We start from the raw sequence: 7,280 nt of genomic DNA, 5'->3' as shown, positions 1-7,280 counted from the left end.
CTGCCCATCCTCCCCCTCATCCAGGGGGAGGACCTTGGAGGCTGTTGGGGTGCAGCTCTGGGGGTTCACACGTGCATCAGCCCACCATGAACAGCATGACTGAGGGACACTGGTGGTGCCCAGGTGGGGGGGCTGGGGAAGCTGGTGGTGTCCCAGCAGTGGGGCTCAGCTTGTGGTGTGGCACAGCCAGTGTCCCACGGCTTCACTGGACATCCCTCACTGTCAGTGAGCCCTTCCTGTCCCCCCCCAGGGGCAGCCAGAGGTCCCCAAGGACCACAGGGCTCACGTGACTGCTCAGCCCATTCCCAGCCCCTCTCCCAGTATATCCAGCATCCTTATTCCCTGCTCAGTGAGCCAGGACTTGGCAGACCCCATTCTTGGCATGCCAGGACAGACTCCTGCGCACACACCCAGGGACAAGGACTGCCCTGTGCCCCAGCACTGCCCCTGTGCCCACCGCCTGCTTTTCCCTGGCTCCCTGCTGTGGTACCGGGGCTCCCACACCGCTGTGTCACAGGGGGCACAGGGAGCATGGCCAAGCCCAGCAGCTCCCACCTGCCTGCGGGCAGCAGGCCAGGCCAGGAAGAGCCAGAGATTCCTTAGGTCTCCTGGCCCAGGAGCCTTTTCCTCCTTCGAGGCTGGCCACAGCCCAAACGGGGGGAGTCCTCCCTGGCCTCCTCCTTCCAGGCTGGCGCAGGAGGGCTGGGGTCAGGGCTCAGCTGTGCAGCCCCTGGCTGCAGCCCAAGCACTCAGGGCTGGGTGGTGCCTGGGGGACGTGGGGCAGTGCTGCCTCGCCTGGCACGGCCACAGCAGTCGCTCTGGGGGTCTTCTGGGCCACCCTGCTGCCCAGGCAGGGACCCAGCAGGAACTCTTGGGCAAAGTGTTGCCTGGGGGGGCAAACTGCAGGTGCTGGGGGTGGTTTGAGGTGAAGGAGAAGAGCCCTCCGAGTTCAAACCAGTACCAGCAGCACCATAGGTTGGCGGTGGAGGAAATGATACCCCCCCCAGCACCCCAGAGCTGGAGCTGGGGTCAGCTGGGGGGGCTGTGGCCAGGGTACCACATCCTGCCCCACTGCAGCTCCAGTGCCAATGCCACCACCAGGAGGAGTCTGGAAGACAGGGCCTGGATTGGACTGGGCAGTGAGCAGGCAACCCTTGCCCACCCACCCAGACCACCACGGGGGGCCCCAAGGGTGGCTCCTGGGGACTCGTGGTGCAGATGGTGGTGGCAAAGTGGGGTGGTGGTGGCTCATGGGGTGGCCAGCAGCGGTGAAGTGGAGTGGCAGTGATGGCTCATGAGGTGGCAGAGGCTGGGGGGGCAGCGGTGGCCGGTGGAGTGGCCACGAACCAGGGCGGAGGTGGCTCTCAGGGGCTCGCGGGGTGTCGGTGGCTCATGTGGCGGCGGTGGCTCGCGGGCGGGCGTGGGTGGCGGCGTGGCGGGAGCGTGCTGGCGTGTGGCCGGGCAGCACATCCCTCCCGGTCCCAGCGGATGAGCTAATGGAGGCCAGCTGGGCCCGGACGCTTCCCCAGGCCCCGCTCCCAGCCCGCAGCTGCAGCCCTTCCGCTCCTCCGCAGCCCCTTAACCCCCTCCCCGCCGGCACTGCCGACCCCCGCCCATGTCCCCCTGCCCACCCCCCGGTGGCCACACGCCCCTACCCACAGCCCCACGCCCGGGACGTCCCTCGTGGGCAGACCCCTGCAAACAGCGTGGGGTTGGAACCCCTGTGTGAGCCTCACTTGGAAGGTCCCGGCTGGGGCTGAGGGAGTCCTGTCCGGTGGGGTCCCATCCCCTTGCAGGGCCCGCCCAGCCCCTCCTCCCTGCCTGCAGGGTCCTACAAGGACCCTCAGTCCCCTGAGCCTGCCCACTGCCCCTCCCACATGGGTCCTGCTCGAACGCAGCCCCATGGGGTGGGAGCACCAAGGAAGGGGATGCCAGGAGGGGGATACCCATGACAGGGATGTTAGGATGGGGACACGGAGGAGAGGGATGACGGGGACACCAGAGACAGGGACACCAGAGACAGGGATGCCAGGTACCCAGCACCCACAGCTGCCCCTGTGTGCAGGGCTGTGGAGCAGCTGCCCAGGGCCAGTGAGGTCAGGCTGGGGCAAAGGGAGGACCCAGCAGTCACTGGAGCTGCTCCACTGACAGCAGCAGAGTCAGATGGAACCAGTGAGAGCCATGTCCAGGACCGTGCCACCATCCCCTGGCACTGGGATGGCTGTCTGTCCTACACCAGGACTGGAGAACCCCAGCAAGGTGCTGAGAAGTGGCAGAGACAGCTCCGGCAGCCTCCTCTGGCTTCCTGCACGTCTCACTGGCCTCTTCCTTCTCCCACCAGGGACAGGCCAGGCCCAAACCCTCCTCCCAAAAATAAACCCCAGAATGGGCTAAAGGCTCAGGGCAGCACTTGCAGCCAGGGTCTTTGCTCTGCGGCCTGAGGGTCCCCCAGCCCCTCTACCCTCACTGTCCAGCTGGGACTAACATCCCTGTGCCCTTCCAGCACCCCCTCCTCCATCTCCCAGGCCCTCTGACCCATGTTTTCACAGTCTCCTCCCCAGTTTCACAGGCTCAGCAGCTGGATTCTCTCCTTTTTGAGCACCTTCTCTGCCAGCACCAGGCTGTGAAAGGGGTTGCCGTGGTGCAAGCCATGACTGCCAGCACCAGGCAGCTCCAGGAGGGACCAGAGGGTCCTGAGATCCCTGCCCAGCAGCAGGCAAGTAACCCCTGACTACCCCTCCAGAAATCAGCATTTACTGTCATTATAACTCTTTATTATAAAGATGTATTTACACGGAATAAATCTTTACAGATTGGGAGACAATCAACAGGGCCCAGCTCAGAGCCAGAGCCCCTCCTTTGGTGCATGGCAGTGCTTGACAGATACCCCAGTGCCCCCCTGCTCCTGCTGTCCCACAGCGTGGAGCAGGCACAGGGGCCCAGAGCCCCACGCTGTGTCCTGGGTGGGCACCCAACACCTCAGGGGTCCCCAGGAGGTGGCTCTGCCAGTGGGAAAAGGACCCCATGCTCACCGGGGAGGGCAGCTCACCCAGGTGAGCACCACGGGAATAAATAGATCCGGGACAAGCTGTGTGCTCTCCCTGGCATGGGGGTGATGGGCAGGGCGGGGGCGGGGCCCCGAGGGAGCTCGCAGACCCCTGCGGAGAAGCTGCTCCGCCTGACAAAGTGCTTTGCGCAAAGCCCGTGGTCCCGGCGAGCCTTTGCCCAGGGCAGCCTGCCCTGTGCCCACCGGGACAGGCAGCCCTGGCCCCTCTGCAGGCAACCTGCTCCCGGCCGGCGCCGGGAGGCGGCAGTGGGGGGCAGGAGGCACCCACGGTGCCAGACACGGCGCCGAGGCCACCAAGGACAACCGCAGGGAGGAGGTGATGCCAGCCGAGGGCTCACAGGTGGGACCGCACGCTCGGGGCCGGAGGATGAGCGGAGCGGGCGAGGACACGGCGCAGGCGATGGGAGCCGTGTCCATGGAAGGCTGGCGGCAGCCCTGCAACGAGAGCAAACCCAGGTTATATGCGAGTTCCCTCCCGGCACCGTCACACGTCTCCCCGTGTCCCCCATGCCCCCCTGCATCTCACCTGGCTCAGAAGGGCATGGGGCCCTTGTGGGAGAGCCGGGGCCGGGGCCGCCGGTACCTCCGCCAGCCCGCCGGGCGCTGCCCGGTCCCGCGCCGGGCACCCCGCGGCCGCACCACTCTTCGGACGAGGCCTCTCTTCGCATCCTTCCCGTCCGGCGCCTCACACACCTGCCCTGGGGACGGCAGGAACAGCGTTAGCTGGGTGTCCCCCCAAGCGGGACAGGGACAACGGTGCCGTGGGAGCTGTCTGGCCCCGGGCCGGCCGGTTTCCTGGATTGTACCCAACAGGAGCCATCGCCGCCGAGTGCTTCCTGTGGCGTGGTGGCCCGGCCACCTGTGCCCAGCGTGGCCACCTCGTGTGACCATGGCCACCGGCCTCACCGTGGGGACTGGGGCTGCCCAGTCTCCACTTTTGGCCCCAGCGCTCCCCACGGCCACACACCGTGCTCCCCTCTCTGCCGAGGCCACCAAGACCCTCAGCCTCTCGCCCTGAGTCACTCCCCCGCATCCCCGGGGTGCCTAGTGGTGATGCTCTGGTCCCAGCTCCGGTCTCAGCACTGGTCCCGCTCCCCCGGGGGCCGGGAGTGCCTGACCAGGATGCTCTGGTCCCACTACCGGTTCAGCACCGGTCCCGCTCCCCTGGGGGGCCTGGCCGGGATGCTCCGGTCCCAGAGGCGGTCCCAGCTCCAGTTTCAGCATCGCCAGTCCCACACCCCCGCGGGGGCCGGGTGGCAGCCGGGGTTGGGGCCGGGTCCCCGCGTGGGTGCCGCCGCGGGACCCGGCGATGCCCGGGACTGTGCCACGGCTCCGGACGCTCCCACTCCCGCTCTGCACGGGGGACCGAAGAGTTTTCGGCTCCATGAAAAGCGCTTTGTCCTCCCCAGCCCGGCGGCAGCGGATCCCGACGGCACGGGCCCGGCTGCCGGTCCCTCCGCGTCCCCCCGCACCCCGCAGCCCGCGGCCACCCCGGTGCGGTCCCCGCGGTCCCCTCCCTCCTCCATCCCTCCCTCCCTCCATCCCCCGCTGCCTGCCCGGGGGTCCCAGCGGGAGTCCCGCTCTCACCAGGGGCGGCCAGGACGAGCCCCAGCAGCAGCAGCAGGAGCAGGAGCAGGGCCAGGAGCCGGCGCGGCGCGGTCATGGCGGGGGGCGGCGGGGGGCGACGGGGGCGGCCGCCGGGGGAGCCGCATTTGTAGGCGGTGAGAGCCCAGCCCGGCCCCGCCGCCGCCCGTCATCTGCTCTCGGGCCCCCGGGGGGGTGTCCGCCCCCTGCCCCGCCCCGCTCTGCCGCCGGGACAACCTCCCCGGGGTTCCCCCTGATCCCCCCCTCGGCCTGATCCCCCCCCCCCGGCACACCCTCTCGGGGATCCCCCACCCCCAGCCCCCTCATCCCGTGCCAAGTGCTCTGAGAACCCCCCAGCTTGTCCGAGGACCCCCCACTCAGTCCTGATCTGGGATCTGCACCCAGCCTGGCCCAGGACCCCCCATCCAGGTGGACTCTGGGACCTCCAAACCCAGAATGGGCCAGGACCCCCACCCAGGTTGAATCTGGATCTCTGCACCCAGAATAGCCCACCCAGGCTGACTTTGGGACCCCCGCACCCAGAATGGCCCAGAACCCCCCATCCAGGCTGGATCTGGGACCCCTACACCCAGCCTGCCCCAGAACCCCCCATCCAGGGTGGATCTGGGACCCCCACACCCAACCTGCCCCAGAACCCCCCATCCAGGGTGGATCTGGGACCCCCACACCCAACCTGCCCCAGAACCCCCCATCCAGGGTGGGTCTGGGACCCCCACACCCAACCTGCCCCAGAACCCCCCATCCAGGGTGGATCTGGGACCCCCACACCCAACCTGCCCCAGAACCCCCCATCCAGGCTGGATCTGGGACCCCCACACCCAGCCTGCCGCAGGTCACCCTACCCAGGCTGACTTTGGGACCCACACACCCTGAATGGCTCAGAACCCCTCACCCAGACTGGCTCTGGGACACCCCCTCCAGCCTGTCCCCCAGACCCCAACACTGCTGCCAGCCTGGCCCAGGACCCCTGCACAGCCTCGATCCAGGATGCCCCCTCATTTCCCAGCCCTGGGACCCCCCCTTCCAGCCTGGCCCTCGGACCCTGGGACTCTCCACCTCATCTGGCTCAGGCCCCCCTCCCAACCCACCCCTTCCCATGTCACCCAAGGGGGCAGGGGGCTGTCCTGGCTCCTCCATGCCCACAGGCTCCCTCCACCCCTGCCCCTCTGCACCTCCCAGCCAGGTGGTGTCCACAGAGGGGTCAGCATGTGATGAACTGCCCCAGCCCCTATTCCAGGGGTGGGAGGAGAAGGAGAAATCAGGAGTGAATTTGAGCCTGAGAGGAAGGGAAGGGTGAGGGGAAGGGGTTTAAGGTCTGGTTTTATTTCTCATTATGCTACTCTGATTTGATTAGTGATAAATAAATAAAAAGAGAGAATTAGATCAGATATTTGGGAGAAATTCTTCCCTGTGAGGGTGGGGAGGCACAGGTTACCCTTAAAACTGTGGCTGCCCCATCTCTGGAAGTGTCCAAGGCCAGGCTGGACAGGGCTTGGAGCAACCTGAGATAATAGAAGGTGTCCCTGTCCATGGCAGGGGGTGGAACTGGATGATCTTTATGTTTCCTTCCAATCCAAACCATTCTGTGATTCTGCAATTTTATGAAATTCAATTAATTTCCCCAAACAGGGTCTGTTTTGCCTGTGCCAGTATCTAGTGAGTGGCATCCTGGACCTTATCTCGACCCTTTCCCTGTATTTTCCCTCCCTGCCCAGCTGAGGAGGGGGCGATGCAGAGGCTTTGGGGGTCAGGGTCAGTTCCTCACAAGGTGGGTGACATCACCCCTCCAAAAGGTGGGTGACAAGTACAACTGCACACCAGGACAGCCCCTGACAGCAGGGTGTGGGGACAGAGAGGGGTGTATGGAGGGGCTGTAGAAGCGGCTGGACGTGGTGACTGTGTGTTTGGCTTTGAGGATGGGCTGGGGGGGCTGTAAGAGGGGCTGTGGGGCGGGGGGGTGAGGATAAGCTGTACTGGGTGTGTAGGTACCGTGTTACAGCCCCACATGCATCTGTAGGTACTGTGAGAGGGGGACATCCCTGTGCTTGTTCCAGCCCTATTGGCTGCACCTCCCATCCCCTGGACAAAACCTCCTTGCCAGGGTCTCCTGTAGCCCCTGCTGCATGCACAGTGTAGGGTCACTGCTCCCCTCCCGCACTGCGCACCCCCAAAGGGGGGTGTTCCCTCAGGGGGGCCAGGACCTGGAACCCCATTCCTGCAGTCCAGTTGCTGGGCTCTGGGGTGCAGCGGAGACCCCCCCCAGCCCACCTCCCGGGCAGGCACCGTTAGGCAGACCCTGTCTACCAGGGGATCCTCGGGGATGCTGGCAGCATCCCGGTGCCACCGCCGGCTTCCGCATTCCTGCGCCCGCACACCCTCCCGCCCCGCGTCCTGTTTGCCGGGCGCGTCACCCCGGCCTGAGTCACCCCGCGGCCTCTGCAGGTGACGGAAGGCCAACAATAGCCCACAAAGGGAGGATGTCCCCCCGAAGCCTTCCTCTGGCTCGTCTTCGAGGAAACCTCCCGCGGGAGGGACGGGCCCCACCGGACGCGCCGAGGAGTTTCGTCCTGTTGACGCTGGCCCCGGGGCGGCACGCGGCCCCCGGGGG

The sequence above is a fragment of the Chiroxiphia lanceolata genome, chromosome 14, assembly GCF_009829145.1.
Source record: "Chiroxiphia lanceolata isolate bChiLan1 chromosome 14, bChiLan1.pri, whole genome shotgun sequence".
NCBI classification, from domain to species: domain Eukaryota; kingdom Metazoa; phylum Chordata; class Aves; order Passeriformes; family Pipridae; genus Chiroxiphia; species Chiroxiphia lanceolata.
This window is presented reverse-complemented; position numbering follows the sequence as displayed.